Raw genomic sequence first — 20087 nt, 5'->3', positions numbered from 1 at the left:
TTTCACGATCACCCGATGAAATCGGGTGCCTACCAAATCGACCTATTTTTACACCGACGACGTCGATTGTCGTAGGCCACATATTTTCGTCGCCAGATTTATTGTATGATTAAGTCGCGAGCAATCGGTGCCTATTTCATCGGTGAAATAATCGATTGATTGTGTATTTATTGCTTATTTTGATCGTCTGATTATTGAACAGACGAAATCGGGTCCCTGTGTTTATAAACATAGAGTAAAGCAAAGTGTAGTATTTGCTATTTAATTAAGTTAAACAAGATCTTAATTGTAAGATTTTTCGGTTGTGACATATTCCGGAACATCCCGGAGAATGGTTATCTTGTAGTAAGCGGTTAATAAAGGTAAGTGATCACTTTTGATAGATTTTAACATTTGTTAGAATGACTGATTCCCAGAGGAAGTGAATATGTTTTAATACAATCTCTCAATTCTCATTTTTCACTAAACAACGAATAGCTTGGCAAAAATTGAAACTAAGAACATTGGAATAAGGTCTGCGTTCCGAGGCATAACTCAAGCCCCAAACGCAATGCAACGGAACGGCGTCGGAAACGGAAAATTCGACAGTTAGCCCATATATTTTCTGTCAAATTTTCCGTTTCCGTCGCCGTTCCGTTTGTATTGCGTTTGGGGCTTTAATCCAGGGTTCAGAGTCAAACTGTAGTTACTTCGTTAGCAGATTTGGTGTTCTAAGATTTTCCGTGATATGATTGAATGGAGCAAATACCCTCAGATAACTTCACAATTACTACTATTTCTTACAGAATCATCAAGCTCGAGACGTCCCCGCACGATTACAAAGTGTCTACGGTATTCCTAGAATGATCAGACGTGCCACCCGATTCGATATACAGATTAAACCCCATATTTCGTCGGATTCCATGATTATCAACACCGATTAATTTACAGATTTAGTCTAATTTGCTAAATGATGAAAATAAATAAACCGATTAAACACCCTACTTCGTCTTATTTTATTGTTCTCCACACCAATCAATCTACAGATTTTGTCTGACCTGCTCCATGATTAAATGTATTAAACCGATTTAACACCCTATATCATCTGATTTCATTATTTTGCGAACCGATCAATCTATAGACTAAGTTTGATTTAATCCATGATGAAATTTAATATTTCGATAAATCACCCTATTTCGTCTGATTTTATTATTTTCCACACCGATCAATCTACAGATTTGGTCTGGTTTGCTCAATAATAAAATTTAATAAGTCGAACAATCACTCTATTTCGTCTGGTTTCATCACACATTATTAAAAACGAAATTGACCTATTATTCATTCGATTTAGTAGATATTAGTCTACCGATTTCGTTTGGCATCGCGTCGTATGGCTCCCCTGTAAAAATCCCATAAGGCTCGGTGAAACAATCTATAAATTCGTCGGGAACATCATCGGTCGATCGTACCGACGAGAACCGATTTAGTCTGGGGGAAGGTCGGGAGGATTTTTTATGGGGGCTGTTCGAATCTGTCTCATAAAATAGCTAGCTTATTCACCGAGTACACGGAGAAACTCAATTTACCCATTAATGGGTACTTTCATATGCTATTGCCACAGACAAACAGACATAACACTCAAGATTCTTCCATCGTTCACTGATTTATCGGTCAATTCAAATAATCATTAGTTGGCCAATTCTCGCTTAACTTTTCAAAAGGACCTAAGCAACATTTTTTTCATGAATTAATTTTAATATTGCAATCAATAATTTTCATGTTGTTCTGTTGATTGCGCTATTCAAATTAATTCATGAAAAAAATGTTACTTAGGTCCTTTTGAAAAGTTAAGCGAGAATTGACCAACCGCGGCGCACCAATCGGTTTTGCTCGAGTTTGACGTTTGCTCACTACCGCCACCTGGTTCGTGATTTGCCTAAGTCGACGTAAACAACAGATGTCGTAGGTGTTCGCGTGACGATGAATTTTATCGGGAAAATACCACATTGATCAAAATGCTCGAATGGTGGGTGCAGTTGACCTCCAGAAACGTCAAATCAGAGACTAACCCGCTGGCAATCTGGCGGCCATTACCGCTCGCGGAAAACTGGATTGCAAAAAATTATAACGGCGACACATGTATCTTATATAGATATTTTTGGCAGTCAGGTGCTTGCATACACTCAGCGAACTGGATTATCGAAATTCATAACTGGGGCCTTATGAATATTCGACTGATTATTCCACCAACAGTGCTTCTTATACGCAGTTACCTCTTCGAATACCCAAGCGTCGATGGGCGTGTGGTCTACATACCGGCCTCCCGACCCCGACGTCCATGGTTCGAACCCAGTCTGCCGCACTTCCCTTTTTTTTAAATGAAAATCATCATTCATAAGGCAACATATTGAAATTCATACCGATTCCTTGTGGCAAATTTCCATAAGGCGTTTTATTGAGAATCGAACGTCCATTTTCCTCAGTGTATTGCTCTAGTTTTTACAACAATGAGGGACCGTCTGTTTACTTCGATGACATTTACTTCCAGGGTGCAGCAGCCGTAAAAAGTGTAGACAACAACACGTAAAAAAAATTAATGTTATATATTATTAAGATTTCTAATACTTTTTTGCCAAAGCAGGCGCTTAATGATATGTATAAGAAAAAACTTATACGTCGCATTAGTCACATACATTCCGAAACTTATACTTTTCATTAACTTATGAACGTTATTAGCTTTTTGATATGGGATCATTCATTAGGTGGCATAATGAAGAGTACAGTGATCGTTCGCTAATTGGGGCACGACCTCACTCCAACTAGCGAATGCCGTTCGCTAATTAGGGTGGTTTGACAAGCGTCAATGTTGTTTACTTTTTGCATTGAACAAAAGAAAATTTTACGCGCCAGAAAATATCGATCCCGCCAAACACGGAAACAAAACGTCAACGCGTTTTTGACTTCACATTCTGACGTTTAGCTGCTTTTTAATTGGGTTTCGCCCCAGACTCAAAACTCCGAGTTGATAATGATACTTGACCATATAATGTAATTTCGCATTTTGTAATTAATTGTAAGTAAGCATCATTGGGGCCAATATAGCCTGTTGATGTATCATATAAACAAATAAACCATGTTTACGGTAGTCACTGAGTGGCGATACCGGCGTTTATTGCCATTTCCAGCTCTCGATGGATTTTTGGGAAAATCATAGATCGCACTTTGAGCAGTGATGTCAAATGTTTTACAATATCTATTATTATTCCAAGCTTCATCTAAATGTATGAAACTTGGAAATTACCGTCTGTTGAACCACTATTGCAATTATTGTAATATGCTTCCACAAAGAATTCAAATTATAACTAACTTGGAAGTAGCGAAAAGATTAACTTTCACTACAAATCATTATTATTTTTCTAGAGTTTGATCAAACAAATGTACTGGCAACCCTGCCAAGTCCACGTGTTCATTTGAAAACATAAACAACTTTCGTTGGAGCCAACCCGTTTCACCCGATTCATCAGCCCGGGAGAACAAAGGATTTTGACATCTCGCACTTATGACTATCTCGCACTTCTGAAGTGCGGAGTCCAACGAGGTGGGAAGTGCGCAATATATCTGTGTTGTTAAACCTGCTACTCTATGTTTTGAGATTTTCACAATTTTCACCATGAGCTCATGGAAGAATGGTAGTTGGAAATCGATAAAATGTATGGGAAAATCAGGTATTTTGCAAATTTATGGAAAATGGTGGTGTTTTAGAAGAAAGTTTGATAAGGAATGAAGTATGAGGTGAAAAGATTATCTCCTGCACTTAGTTTGCACTGATTAGTAGTTTATAGAAAAGATATTTTAGTTACTAAATAAATATTGTCGCTGTCGTCGCTGTCCGGAACACTTTTTTGCTGGCGAGGATAGGGGAGCTAAATGTCAAAGAAGGAAAATCCATACGATTTGACAGGTAATGTACCACACATGTTTCGGACAGCAGAACAAAGGGAACCGAAGCGACAATCTTCATCTAGTATTATGCATCCCAAGATAAACACTCAGATCATGATCATCTCAATCAGCCTCCGTCGAATCGCGCTGGAGCGCGCCCATTTACTTTACACACGGCGGCTATTCAGCTTTGGCAACCCCATTCGGCGGCGTATTAAATTTAACAGCACAGACACGCACCTTGTGTAAAAGCTTATGGGCGCGCTGCTGCGCAATCTTTGCTTGCGCGTTACCACCGCGAAGTGCTGAGCGTTTTGGAAGAGCGCGACAATAACTAAAATATCTTTTGTTTATAGTGATGAATTTTTGATTCAAATAACGCCATCTCTTGCATTAATCGTTTTGACTTATTATGGGGAGAAAAGGAAAAACCTGAGACGAGACCTGCAAAGAGGAAAAAATGTAACTTCAGCTGCTGCCAGTCAACTGCTGTCACGAACTGTCAGGTGCAACCAGCAGCTTTTTGAGTGAAAGTATTGGTATCCCAAATAAAATATTCCACATCATTTTTGTTTTACCAAGATTTTTTTACTTTAACGAGTATTCCAAACCTTCCGTTTAGCTTGTTAATAATCAGTAATAAACCTGTGTTTTGTTCCCGGTATAAAAATCCTTATGAAAATGAATTAACTATTTCGTGAATTGGATACACTTTTATTGTGCTCAGAAGGGTCCACCTGGGGCTTAGGTGAAACAGTCAAGTAAACAGTTGAAACTCGATGGTCAACTGTGATGAAAAGAAGAACAAGTGTCAAAACAAGAGAAAAGAAGCAGCGTCTTTGCAGGTCTCGTCTCAGGGAAAAACTACCCAAATTTTGTTGCGTTATTCTCATCGGTGAGTATTTTGAACTCAAATTTTAGGTTGATTTATTGTCCGTGTACACGGACAGATAAATCAACCCAAACTTTGAGTTCAATATACGCACTATTGAGAATATCGTAGAAAAAATTACCCAAATTTGGGTAGTTTTCCTTTTTCCATGATTGGTATCAAAACTAGAGCAAAATGCAAACACCTCGCCGAGGTTGCTCAGCCCAATAACCCAAATTTGAGTAAATTCAATATTCTCTATTTTGGGTTGATTAAGGTCCGCTAAATTAAACTCAGCTTTGGGTAAATTGTTTACATGGGATTAAAGGCAAACTACCTAGTGCCAGAAAAGTCATTTTACTCAAATTTGGGTTATTGGCCCAAACCACGGTTTTGAGTGCAAACAACCCACTTGTGGGTAGTTTTGGTTCAGTGTACAACATTTATTTCAGTGGAGTATGAAAAAAGTCATGTGCGCTATTTTCCCTTTTTTCTAACCAATCTACTTTGTCGATTATCAATCTGCCAGAATCTGCATTCGCTTTACAGGTGTATTTGATTTGCATTGCATTCTATTTCCACGGCTGTTTGGTGCTGCAAAAATCGTTTTCATTCGGAAATATTTGTCCTGTGCTGTTTGGAAACCTCGCTGGATTCATGTTTAAGTGTGCCGTCGTCAAAGAAAAGCATGTCTCTTCGGGAAAATCGCGGAAAACAATTTCCTCTCATAGCAGGGTAAAGTTGCACAAATGTGACAGTTAAAATATCGCAGTACTCGCCTTTCTGTCAAAGTGCGGTTTTGGAACAGTGAAGTGCGCGTGTGGTTGTGCGGCGAACTTCGGATCGCGTGCGGCCGTGTGAGTGTGTTTCGTTGTTGCGGGCCGAAAAAGGGAACGCCATATTGAACAAAAGAAGAGACGAGAGAATAGTTTGTTCGTCGTTCAGCAGCCGCAGTCGCCCGTCAAAAAGGCCTAGTGCGAAGCAAAACCTAAAAAGCATTTTTCGCAATCCGCACCGGAACCGATACGAGTGATTCTACGTGGACATTTCCTGCCGGAACGGCCGGATATTTCGGTTGCAAAAGACTTCGTTTCAGTCTCGATGTGAAGAGTCAAAGGGAGTCTGGGGATCTGCAGGCGAACCGTGTCCGAATCCTGAGAAGTGTGTGTTTTTTTTTCTTGTATCTCTGTGCCCCACGGATGCCAATAAATCTCGCAATCACTGTAAGAATAGGATCTGATGGATCTGGGAAATTTGTGACACCATTGAATGAAGGATCGATTTTTTATGGGATTGTGATTGCTAGAGATTAGGAAACAAGGACTGGTGGAGTAGTTTCATCTATGTTGTATCTATATTCAAATATAATGCAGTTTTAGAATCCTTAAAAAACAAATTATGTGTCTATAAAAAATGTTTCATGAGTATTGCTTGTGACGATTGCACCACATTAACATGTTTTGGAGTAACCTTTTTGACTGATATATTGGCAATGTATTGCGGTAAGTATTGCCCTTTATTGCTTGAAAAGAGATCACAATGTTTGTCAGCGATTAATCGTAGACGAAAGGGTATGGACCTTATTCTAAACGTTGAATGAAATGCCTACATACAGCTTCATTAACTTTCCGGGTCTCTGATGCAGTATTGTGTACAACTAGTTTGATTATTTTGAATGTGTTGTACCTAATTTTTACAATGGAGAAGACGGTTAATCCACTGAGAATAGATTTATTGCGATTAATCGTCTATTGCTTATTCTGCATCGTCTGCTTTGTAGCTGCGTTTCTTTTTACTGAGCTACGTAAGCTCCGCCGATTATTAAATTAGTATGGATGCACCAATGAATGTAAAATTGCTCTATTGCGTCAATGACAACTCGAATATCCTCTCACGTGCATGTGAAGTCAAATACCTAAGTACATATGCAGAACTATACGATTTTTGACTTCTTTATTTTAGTTTATCGCTATTAAGCTTGGTTCAATAGCAAGAAAATGTTGTTCACTATTGTTGAACTATTCTGAATTACTATTCTGTATCAATATCTCCTCATGGGGCCCTGCTTAGCCGTGCGGTAAGATTCGCGGCTACAAAGCAAGACCATGCTGAGGGTGGCTGGGTTCGATTCCCGGTACCGGTCAAGGCAGTTTTCGGTTTGGAAATCGTCTCGACTTCCCTGGGAATAACAGTATCATCGTGTTAGCCTCATGATATACGAATGCAGAAATGGTAACTTATTTGGCTTAGAAACCTCGCAGTTAATAACTGCGGAGGTGCTTAATGAACACTGTTGTGCCAGTGGGGGATGTAATGCCAATGAAGAAGAAGAAGACCAATATCTCCAATAAGTTTTTTTGTTGTATTTTTTGTTTATCTTTAATGATAACCAGGTAATATATACAAACTTTACTACGGGTCAAGGAAGCAAGTGGTTTCATGAGTTTACTGCATTAATTGTCATAATGGAAACATGAACTAGAACGCTAGTAGCCCTGTAGCTATCTTCTATTTATCTCTCGCGTTTGAAATTATAGGGGCATAACAGCATTGATCGATTATTCTTCGTTGATGTTTTCATTTTATTATTGTAGCGAATTGCAGTAGTTAAGTATATATAAGTATATTTATTTGTTACGATAGCCTACCAGTTACAGGACTTTTACTTAGGTCAAGAAAGTTTTCCAAACATTTAATGGCTTGGTGTGTTAAAATATGAATACACCTTGCACCAGAAACAACAATCACGGTTGTAGCTTTTAAAACGATTGAGTTATCAACAAAATACAAAATCGATCAATACAGTTGCGCCCCTATGATTCTCAGCGTAAGATCTATAATAACAACCAAACATAGCTCGTGGAGATGTACACTGCCGGTGGACGCATAATTGTCCCATGTGTATAGGGAATACCAGCAAACATGGGACAATTATGCTTCCACCGGCAGTACAGGGCTGTTACAACATTAGCGGATTTCGCGATTTCTATACAATTTATATAGAAAGGATTTACAAAACAATAAATAGCTTATTAATTTCTTTTGGTACAAAAATGATTTAAATTTAGATGCACTTAAAATTTTAAACTCTCGCAAATCGTCTGTAATCTAACTTGGTAACAGTTGGTAATATCTCAGAATAGATATCTTTCAAATCGGCTCATTCCACCATTCGGGGTACACGGGTCCCATCGCCGATAATATTTAAGCTCTCATATATTTTGTTGCTATGAAAGAAATGTTATTAACCATTATTATTAGTATTATACAATTATTGTTGTGGGGTTGCCTAGGATGTGGTGGGGTTTGACAGTGGGCCCTGTTAAACCTCTATAAAAAGCTGCATGTATCCGCAAGTAGGCCCCACCAAAGCGACCGTGTGCCGCTCAAAGCGCACAAGCCCAAGTCCTGGTGTTAGGTGGGACGCTAAACAGCCCTGACACGACGGCCCTCCGGCGAGACAGGAGGTTTGCGCTGGCCCAATAAGCCGCCTAGAAAACCAATCATTACGAACAATATAAGAGATAATGCGACTCGATATAATCGGCAAAGACCTAGGCGACGAATACAGGATCACGATTGGAAGCTTGGAACATGGAATTGCAAGTCGCTAGGTTTCGCAGGTTGCGACAGGATGATCTACGATGAATTACATCCCCGCAACTTCGACGTCGTGGCGCTGCAGGAGATTTGCTGGACAGGACAGAAAGTGTGGAAAAGCGGGCATCGAGCGGCTACCTTCTACCAAAGCTGTGGCACCACCAACGAGCTGGGAACCGGCTTCATAGTGCTGGGTAAGATGCGCCAACGCGTGATTGGGTGGCAGCCAATCAACGCAAGGATGTGCAAGCTGAGGATTAAAGGCCGTTTCTTCAACTATAGCATCATCAACGTGCACTGCCCACACGAAGGGAGACCCGACGACGAGAAAGAAGCGTTCTACGCACAGCTGGAGCAGACATACGATGGATGCCCACTGCGGGACGTTAAAATCGTCATCGGTGACATGAACGCACAGGTAGGAAGGAGGAAATGTATAGACCGGTCATCGGACCGGATAGTCTGCACACCGTATCGAATGACAACGGCCAACGATGCATAAACTTCGCAGCCTCCCGCGGAATGGTAGTCCGAAGCACCTTCTTTCCCCGCAAAAATATCCACAAGGCCACATGGAGATCACCTAACCAAGAAACGGAAAACCAAATCGACCACGTTCTAATCGACGGTAAATTCTTCTCCGACATCACGAACGTCCGCACTTACCGCAGTGCGAATATTGAATCCGACCACTACCTCGTTGCAGTATGCCTGCGCTCAAAACTCTCGACGGTGTACAACACGCGTCGAAGTCGGACGCCGCGGCTTAACATTGGGTGGCTACAAGATGGTAGACTAGCCCAAGAATACGCGCAGCAGCTGGAAGTGGCACTTCCAACGGAAGAGCAGCTAGGCGCAGCGTCTCTTGAAGATGGCTGGAGAGATATTCGATCCGCCATTGGTAGCACCGCAACCGCTGCACTTGGCACGGTGCCCCGGATCAGAGAAACGACTGGTATGACGGCGAATGTGAGCAGTTAGTGGAAGAGAAGAATGCAGCATGGGCGAGATTACTGCAACACCGCACGAGGGCGAACGAGGCACGATATAAACAGGCGCGGAACAGACAAAACTCGATTTTCCGGAGGAAAAAGCGCTAGCAGGAAGATCGAGACCGTGAAGAAACGGAGCAACTGTACCGCGCTAATAACACGCGAAAGTTTTATGAGAAGTTAAACCGTTCACGTAAGGGCCACGTGCCACAGCCTGATATGTGTAAGGACATAAACGGGAACCTTCTTACGAACGAGCGTGAGGTGATCCAAAGGTGGCGGCAGCACTACGAAGAACACCTGAATGGCGATGTGGCAGACGAAGATGGCGGTATGGTGATGGACCTGGGAGAACGCGCGCAGGACATAATTCTACCGGCTCCGGATCTCCAGGAAATCCAGGAGGAGATTGGCCGGCTGAAGAACAACAAAGCCCCTGGGGTTGACCAACTACCAGGAGAGCTATTTAAACACGGTGGTGAGGCACTGGCTAGAGCGCTGCACTGGGTCATTACCAAGATTTGGGAGGAGGAAGTTTTGCCGCAGGAGTGGATGGAAGGTGTCGTGTGTCCCATCTACAAAAGGGCGATAAGCTGGATTGTAGCAACTACCGCGCAATCACATTGCTGAACGCCGCCTACAAGGTACTCTCCCAAATTTTATGCCGTCGCACCAACTGCAAGGAGTTCGTGGGGCAGTACCAGGCGGGTTTTATGGGCAAATACTCCACCACGGATCAGGTGTTCCCCTTTCGCCAAGTACTGCAGAAATGCCGCGAATACAACGTCACATTCATCGACTTCATCTATTCATCGACTTCAAAGCCGCATATGATACAATCGATCGGGACCAGCTATGGCAGCTAATGCACGAACACGGTTTTCCGGATAAACTGACACGGTTGATCAAAGCGACGATGGATCGGGTGATGTTCGTAGTTCGAGTTTCAGGGGCATTCTCGAGTCCCTTCGAAACCCGCAGAGGGTTACGGCAAGGTGATGGTCTTTCGTGTTTGCTATTCAACATCGCTTTGGAAGGGGTAATACGAAGAGCAGGGATTAACACGAGTGGTACAATTTTCAATAAGTCCGTCCAGCTATTTGGTTTCGCCGACGACATAGATATTATGGCACGTAACTTTGAGAAGATGGAGGAAGCCTACATCAGACTAAAGAGGGAAGCTAAGCGGATCGGACTAGTCATCAACACGTCGAAGACGAAGTACATGATAGGAAGAGGTTCAAGAGAAGACAATGTGAGCCACCCACCGCGAGTTTGCATCGGTGGTGACGAAATCGAGGTGGTAGAAGAATTTGTGTACTTGGGCTCACTGGTGACTGCCGAAAATGACACCAGCAGAGAAATTCGGAGACGCATAGTGGCTGGAAATCGTACGTACTTTGGACTCCGCAAGACGCTCCGATCGAATAGAGTTCGCCGCCGTACCAAACTGACAATCTACAAAACGCTAATTAGACCGGTAGTCCTCTACGGACACGAGACCTGGACGATGCTCGTGGAGGACCAACGCGCACTTGGAGTTTTCGAAAGGAAAGTGCTGCGTACCATCTATGGTGGGATGCAGATGGCGGACGGTACGTGGAGGAGGCGAATGAACCACGAATTGCATCAGCTGTTGGGAGAACCATCCATCGTTCACACCGCGAAAATCGGACGACTGCGATGGGCCGGGCACGTAGCCAGAATGTCGGACAGTAACCCGGTGAAAATGGTTCTCGACAACGATCCGACGGGCACAAGAAGGCGAGGTGCGCAGCGGGCAAGGTGGATCGATCAGGTGGAAGATGACTTGCGGACCCTCCGTAGACTGCGTGGTTGGCGACGTGTAGCCATGGACCGAGCCGAATGGAGAAGACTCTTATATACCGCACAGGCCACTTCGGCCTTAGTCTGATTAAATAATAATACAATTATTGTTTGATGCGACCCCAGATTGTGACGAACAATGAGTCACATTTAGAAGCTGAAATGTGTTCCAGTTATTTAATTTTTCAAATTTAGTGAAAACTATACCTTTTTCTCTATGTCGATCGATTCTGAGTATTCATAAAAAAAGCATTATTTAATATCTCTTTTGAAAACGCAAACATTAATTTAATATTGTTCTTGATGCATTGCATATTCATCAGGAGAAAAAAGAAAAACAAACTTTTTCCAATCATCGGAGTATGAACTATGAACGGAAGCGTGCGCGGTGCGCCTTTCGGCAAAGCACAGCCCGACACTACGATCGAGTCTAACCGAAGGTGCGTCGCGTCGTTGATTGTTCTCGCAGCGCGTCGAACGGGTTTGACTCCTGCGCGCATAGCAGAACATGCATCGTAACGTGCTTGCTTCGCATGCGAAAAAGGATGATGTGAGGAAACGGAGAAAGCTGGCAACGCTCACGCTGGTTCTCTGCGCGCGGAGAACGAGTGAGCATACCAAGGAGGAAATTATTTCAAATCATTTGTCATGGCGCAAAACTTTAAATTTGACTTCTGGCAGCGCTGCTGTTGGTTCTTCATTATGGATCGTACGACTGGCAAAAGCTTTCTATGTGATGGGGTGTGGTGTGTCGAAGAAACACCCATTTAGGTGCAATTTGACTGTACGCCAGGCATGTGGCGTTAACTTGATCTGCCTACGAAATATTTTGTTTCTTAGATGTTTAGATGTTAAAAACATTGGACATATTACGTGAAACTTTGTTTAAAAAATTTACTGGGTAATTTATTTGCCCTAACAATTAATTGCCATTAATTTCCTACTTCTGACCTAAAAATGGTTACCTGTTCCATGAACAGGTAGAACGTATGGACGAGTCGCCTCTGCCTATTTGTAGCTGCAATACGCCTTTCCACCTCTCGGGTAACATCATTATCGTACATCACTAATGTTCCAAGATACACAAATTCTTCCACCACTTCAAATTTTTCACCATCCAGCACCATTTCAATACCACCATCACTAATGAACCCGCGTTGATTGCCAGCGACTATGTAATTCGTTTTGCTGGTATTGATCGTGAGTCCAATTCTCGCTGTCTCCCTCTTAAAAGGGACAAAAGCCTCTTCCACGGCACGTCGATCAATCCCGATAATATCGATATCGTCCGCAAATCCCAGGAGCATATGCGATCTTGTGACGGTACCGCTTCTTTGTACACCAGCTCTTTTAATCGCTCCTTCGAGCGCTATATTGAACAGTAGATTCGACAGTGCATCACCCTGCTTTAATCCATCTAAGATAACGAACGCATGACGTCGATATTTCATCCGCAACCCTTACACTTGATTTCGATCCGTCCAACGTTATACGAATCAGCCGTATCAGTTTCGCCGGAAAACCATGTTTTAGTTTAATTTGCCATAATTCATTCCGTACTGGATCGTTCGCCGTCTTGAGATCAATAAACAGATAATGTGTCTGCAAGTTGTACTCACGGAACTTATCAAGAATTTGTCTCAGGGTAAACATTTGATTCGTCATTGATCGGCCCTCACGGCCCTGCTTGGCAAGGATGTTAACGATCATTCAGTAATTTGCGTTCGATCATTTAGTAGTTTGTCAATAACACATTCCAGAAGCTTAATTTCAAAATATGTTGTATGGTGGACTTCCAGTGCGATGGTTTTTCTACAACTTTGCCTAATGGTTCGTTATTAGAATTTAACTAATAACGGAGGTAGAGCGCTAGTTACAGTAACCTAAACTAAATGATTGGAATTTTGTTATCATTTAGTCTAAGTTACTGAAACTATAGCTATAACTCCGTTACTAGTGGAATTCAAACCATGAACCATTAGGCATAGTTGTAGAAAAACCTTCGCACTAGAAGTCCACCATACAACACATTTTGAAATTCAGCTTCTGGAATGTGTTATTGAGCAACGTCTAACAATATACCCTTTGTCGTCAACAGAGTTTGTTACTGACAAACGCACCTCGCAACAAACCTCAGAACCCAAACACAATATGACACGAATCATTTGTTTTGCATGTTCTGATATTTCCGAAAATACGAGACTAGTGTTAAATGAGAAAAGGAAAAGAATAAATTAAAGTTACGTTTGAAAATCTAAAGAGAAATAGTAGAGAATAAAGAAGAGAAGAAAATTAGTGCTAGTGTAAAAAGAAGATTAGTTTTAAGATTCAATTAAAAATTTAAGAAGAAGAGAAAAAGCGTAATTTTAATTGTTTTTCATAAATAAAAAAGGACAGAATCAGTTCAATCAAAGGTAATTGCCTATTTCCGGGGATTAAACCACCCGACTTGGACGTTAATTTACAATGTTATGAAAACTCATATGTGAATATGTACGTTATGTGGAAGATATTGATTTGGAAAATGTATTGGAGGTAACCGCTAGACTGGTGCTTTAACCAACTAAGCTACGAAGGACCTCCGCCCGTCGGCCTTCGCAACCTAGCGGCTACTGAACGAGCTCGAGATTCCCAAATTGGACGCATAGTCAAATCACTCGCAATCCATTTCTCAAGCCAATACTTCCACATGTGTATAGTACACGTCCACATTAGAGGATCGTGAGTATTTAGAATGTCTGGCGGCTATACACATTCTTCATCAGCAACTGTACTGATCAAGTGAGGGTGTGTAAGCTATGTAAGGACAGAATGTCGAAGACTGCAAGGGAAACGAGGACATCGACAGCTGTGGCTGCACAGATCAGATCGCAGAACAGCCAGGGGGCACAAGGACGACGCATCCTGGAACAAAAAAAAGTCGAACAACGGCTCCAAAAAGTAAAGGAACGAAGGTGCAAGAATCGAACGGCAACACAACGGGAATGAATGAAGCGGATTCACAAGGAACAGAAGACAGGAACTGTAGCACGGTTTACCTGGAACCCCTAATCTTCGATAAAGATATACCGAAACATCTAGTGGAGGTAGGGAAGTTGCTTCACCAATCTGGTTTTAGGAACTACAAAGAAATCACGAAGATAGAACGATTCAGATTCATGGTCGATTTACTATCGACCCACGATTACGAAGCGGTGAAGAAAGTGAATCTGTCAGAAAAAAATCAAATCTACACACCGAAAATTCAGAATCAAACGATATGCTTTGTTCCCGGTGTGCCAGAAAGTTTCGAAGAGGGAGAGACGCAACTAAATATGGTAACTGAAGTTCCGGTGATTAAAGTGGAAAGGATGAAGAAGAGAAATCGGGACCAGGAACTGGTAAACACCAACAACCTAATGGTCACGGTCCAAGGACGAGAGGTCCCCCGTTTTATTAAAATTTATGGAGTACCCTTCCGAGTGTACCTATACATCTTCCCAGTAAAACAATGTGGAAATTATTGGAAATTTGGTCACACAAAGACAAAATGACACGGGAGAACCATCTGCGGAAAATGTGGACAAGGACATGAAACGGACGATGAAGCTTGTCAACGGGGACCTCGATGCATAAACTGCAAACAAGAACATGAAGCCAATAACAGAGGATGTCCAGAAAGGAACCGAAGGATAAAAATTCTGGCTAACATGCGAGGAAAGGAGCGAGTACCTTTTGCGCAGGCGAAAAAAGATTTTTCAAGAAGCCATAACAGTTTTTCTGTTCTCGCCGAGGAGGGAGATTTTCCAGACTTCTGCGAAACAGAGTCCAATCTCGGGACTTACTCTGGAACCGGCCCGAAGCGAAACCGAATATGGCAACAAAATCAACGAATTACCCATGAACAGGTGGCGGAAAACCGGAGGAACATCACAAGAAGGAGACGCAGTGCAGAGAATAGCGAGCCAGAACTTTATGGTTTCATTAGACTGCAAATATAATCAATTTTAAGTAAAAATAGTGAAAATATTGAAAACAATCAAGTAACTATTGATTTACAATCAAAAACTTTTTTTTTGCATTTTCCACTAATTTAAGCTATGCCAAATAACTTTTGTTCAAGCATTTTTTCCATAGATCAGAGGTTCCCAAACTTTTGGATATGCGACCCGCCTAGCAGAATTCCATATTGCTTGCGACCCACCAGCTACCAAATGCATTGCTTTTGTCAAATTAGATAAAAATTAGTTCGCGTTAGATTGGACAAATTTTAATAAATTGCTTTATATCCCATTATGGTATTTGTCAAAAAATCGTCAATTTTTTGGATTGGATGTGGATTGGATTTGGATGGAATTTGAATTGAATTTGGGTTGGATTTGGCCCTGTCCACGGATGATGGGGTCAACGTTGATAAGTCAAGTGTCTGCATATTGTTAAAATTGTGAAATAATTTGTTCTTTTTCAGAGCTGGTAGCGACTGAAGCCACTCAAAAAAGTGACTTTAGTGACCAAAGCTGACGAAAAAAGGGACCAAATAGTGACTTTCAGTTGCAGAAAAAGTGACCAAATAGTGACTTCCAATTTCAGTTGCAAGTTCGATTAGACGAAATCAGGCGTTTTTGGGTCGACGGAGATATTTTTTTTCGTAATTTGTGGCGGAAAACATCTTTCATTCACCACTCTTTTCTCTTAGAACGAACTTAGAAGAAAAACGAAAATCGTACTCGCTAAAATTTATCTACTCAGTGACTAAGTAAAATTGTACTGCCCTCTCTTTTAACCCCACGGAAGTTTTACTCAATATCTGTAAAAAGCAGGACAACTCAAAACTATGAGTAGTCTGCAAGCAAATCAATTTTTTACGCCACTAGAAGTGAGCGAAATATGGTTATCACACTTAACACCTGTTTTTCTGCCCTGAAAATTATTTCTCGGCGAAAATCTGCGTGAATGAGCATTCTCTTCTCGTGAGAATGAGTGAAAATTACGATCATTAGATTAGCTGAACACCTACTTAAGAAAGATGCAGAGAACCCTACGATTTGTCATAGGTGAAACGGATGTTTTTTAAATTTTTGTGTGACAAGAACAACAGTACGGATCGTGTGACAAGAACAACAGTACGGATCGTTTTGGTAGAAAAGGATACAAAAATTATGAAGATTCATGTATAGCAATAGTTCACTAACTGGGCGCTTTTTAACTGGACTGTTTTTTAACTGGGCGTTCGCTAACTGGGCCAAAGCCCAGTTAAAAAGCAGTTATCCGTCAAAAAACATCAACAAAGACTCAGTGACGAGGGGACTCTGAATGGTATATTCTTTAAGCTTCATATAAAACACGATCACAACAATGCATCGCGAATTCCCTCGTCAGCCCAGTTAAAAAGCGGTATTTTAACCCAGTTAGCGAACGGATGCTGTACAACGAGCCTGGGATTGAACCCTCGACCTCCTGCTTGTAATAAGGACCATGCTCTCTGATTTTTTAAATATTTTTACTCCAAAATACGTAGATTTTCCGACTTGCTGTGCGTATTCATGTACGATTTTTACTATGGAATTCAACAGCGCATGCAATCTTCAAAATTGGGGAGACTTGATCGCCTTTCGATGATATATACTCAATAAATATTTTTTTAGAGTAAACCCTTCATTACATCTGTCAAATCTACAAAAAATAGTAGCTTGAGAACAAATTATACTTTCTTGAATTTTTTATATGGATGCCCAATGAGGGATAAAGTCTGATCAAATTGAGGCAACAACTTAAAATCCAAATATCCTGAAATTGTGGTGGAATGATGGCATTTTTATCAGTGAAGGTCATTTAGCATATTTATTGGTTTGTGCTGTGAAAACATGATAGCATTTGGGAGAAGTTGTAGTAAATAATAGAGTAAATAAGGTTGTCAATTAAAAAAAATAACTCCCAACTCCAATAAAAATCCGCTATAACAATACTACTTTAGTTCTTGGTAAAACAGAAGTGAATCAAATATCCCAAGGAATCAAGTCTCCCCACCTTCCCATACTGCATAAAGTTTGAGTTAAAAAAACTCGAAATCGACAGGTCGAGTTAAATGGCTGGCGAAGTTACAGAGCGATCATTTTTCCAAGATCCGTAATTTCATTTCCGCCATGAACAAAGCATCTTCCGATGGATACATAAAGCTTCATAAAAAAATCTTAGTCAATAGTTTCAAAATAGTTGAAAATGGTGACTTTTTGTGAGAAAAAGTGACTTTAGTGACTTGAGGTTGAAAAAAGAGACTTTTTAGTGACTAGCCCGAAAAAAGTGACCAAGTCACTAAAAAGTGACCCGCTACCAGGCCTGTATAGTACACATTACTAGTATTATTAGTACTCACCACATTACCGTTAGACGAAAACGAGATGAATTTAATTGCATCCGAGTAAGGTTACACTATAAGCAGTACTGAATTACGTATTTTAATCCCGGTAACATTTCAATTTAACAGAAACGCGTCGAGTATTTTTTGCCAATATATAGAAAATAATTGAACACTTGATATATCATATCTCCATGCAAATACGTAGAGATTGTGTCGCATGATCTAACAACATCTTCTTGAGTATATGCTGCGGAGGTTCCGGCAGGGTCTAGTACCAATCTTAACTAACAAAATACTAACACAAAAGACTGGGAAGCAAACGATCATCCATTGCACCAATTGCAGTTCATAGTTCAGTACACAGTAAGTAGTGAAAGTAGATACTGTAGATTTACTAATTTTGCATTATATACGGTGATTGTATTCGTTATTTCTTCTCAGTAATCTTTGTTATTTTACTCTTACTTTTACTGCATGGATCAACGTATAAACAAACCTGTTTCGCTCTTCATTTTTTGGGTTAGGAAAAAATAATACTTACTCCAATGTAAAGAAAGATTGAAGGACATAGGAGACGTGACTAAGTGTATTCTGAAAGACAAATAAAATTAGTTGACTACCTTATAACACAGTAAATGACCGATAGGGAATGAACCCATGATCAGCGCTAGACGGTAAAACAAGAGATAGAGTCACGTTTAACTGAGACCTTAGCCACCTATGTACATGAGAATAGACCATATGATGCTTTCATCCACTATCCTTTTCTCTACATGACTAATAGTTTGACCACCTAAGGTCGTGAGGAGGATCAATCAATGTCTTTTTAAGCCCATCATCAAATGGAAGCTCACGAAATGGTTTGAAATCTTTACTGACTGATTCTAGTTCCGAGACGATGATGATGCTATGCAAGGCCGTCATAAGTCCACAAAGATAGTATTAGGTGTTTTCTTGGAACATGGTTCAAAATATGTAGTTGTTAAAATAGCAGGCTCAATTTTTTTTTAAGATTATTTGGTGAACGGTTCTAAACTGTGGCCAATTTTGGCTTTTCGATTCAGTTTCGACTGCTTTCACTAGATAATTTTCAAAGCTTTGGACGATTATTGATATTCATCAAATTGTAATACGATATTTTAGTTTCAAAATAAGTTTTCATGAAAGGTGTTTATTTGAAATGTAGTCAGCAATTCAAATTTAACGAGGTGTATCGTGTATACCTATACCATATACACATCAACATAATTGTATTTTATGTGACCAAAAGATCCAACGAGTAGTACATATTTTTAATGATGTTATTCATATAAATCAATGCTTCATAATCGTAAAATTCATTCATTTAGCTAGGAAATAGACGCAATGATGCATTACCATACCATTGATAACTGAATCTTGGACCAGACTTTAAAGACTTGAATTTTGAAGAGCGGAATAGAACATGACCATTTGACTACTGAAATTTATGATATCAGACAGTACTGTAAAGGATATGACGCCATAATCTTGATCAACCGCAAAAATAATGGAAGCTCTCAGATTAATATGTCGATTTATTGCAATAGTACTTAAATTAATTTACTGTATATTTACGATACCATTTAAATTATTCCATGTTGAAACAAAGTCCACTAGTATGATCCCATCACATTACATCAAAGTGTTATGGCTCGGCTGTGGTGGTGGGCGCGGTGACGCGTTTTGACAGAGAATACAGAATTACTGTCAAGATGCGCCGTTGCGTTAATCGCTGTAGAACGGCCTTTACTTGGAGATGGCATCAGTACAACCCGTTGTCAACATACTATTATTCGGTATTGAATGTCGGCTCCAAGAAAACATTAAATCAATTTTACATGTTAATTATTCGGAAAACATTCATGCGCGTGATAAGCTTTCATTGCGACCTAGTGAGCAACATAGCTTGAGTCGTCTGCTAGTATTGTGCATCACATGGAGAGCCCAGCCGAGATACCAGTCTATTAAAACTACAACTGGTCAACACTCGAAAAAAAAAAGAAAAAAAAAATTAAGCGATTTGTCCTTTCGGTTGAAAAACGTCGGTACTGTTCTTAATTTTACCACAAAATTGTTATTTCTACTGTTTTTTTCAGTGTACCTATTGACCAATGCAAACTCTAACTTAACCTCACTTATTTTGACAGTTCAGTTTTGACAGTTTTTTAGTTTAAAACAGGTCGATGATACAACGGCATGTTTTTGTAGCCGACATCTCAGTGTCAAATTCATGATAGTATGTGTTTTGTTCACAAACACCACATTTGATTCTCATTAGGGTACATAACTGTCAGTGGGATACGGTCGCGCAAAGTTCGCTGCAAAAAAAAACCTATTGTGTGAGATAGGGTGCTGGTTTAAAATTGCTGTGATCCGAGTATTTCAGTGATATTCTTTGCATTCAGCATAAACTAAATCGCAAAGCATATCTACATGCGAATAAAATGATCAAACAATTTTATCGGAAGCTTCGCCGGAGAAGTTCTGGTGGAATAGCTCTGTGAACTGTCAACCTACG

At 40.6% G+C, this 20087-nt stretch overlaps 1 protein-coding gene and 1 long non-coding RNA gene across 4 annotated transcripts in view; both read left to right on the top strand.

Moving 5' to 3' along the window:
- LOC134215265 (uncharacterized) lies at positions 1-983 on the top strand. Its single transcript, XR_009980092.1, has 2 exons — positions 1-362; positions 786-983. It is a non-coding gene; the product is annotated as an uncharacterized LOC134215265 (long non-coding RNA).
- A 4340-nt stretch (positions 984-5323) lies between these two features.
- Positions 5324-20087, top strand: part of LOC134211010 (uncharacterized protein CG5098) — a 31405-nt gene continuing 16641 nt past the window's right edge. The window contains exon 1 of one of the 3 annotated variants that reach the window (XM_062687528.1): positions 5324-5953. The gene's annotated coding sequence lies outside the window, so the exon portion shown is untranslated. Of the gene's footprint in view, positions 6016-6190; positions 6295-20087 lie in introns of those variants that run through there. The other 2 variants (XM_062687527.1, XM_062687529.1) reach the window with 2 other exon arrangements.

The sequence above is a fragment of the Armigeres subalbatus genome, chromosome 2, assembly GCF_024139115.2.
Source record: "Armigeres subalbatus isolate Guangzhou_Male chromosome 2, GZ_Asu_2, whole genome shotgun sequence".
NCBI lineage: Eukaryota > Metazoa > Arthropoda > Insecta > Diptera > Culicidae > Armigeres > Armigeres subalbatus.
The sequence above is the reverse complement of the archived record's forward strand: the minus strand, read 5'-3'. Positions and strand labels throughout refer to the sequence as shown.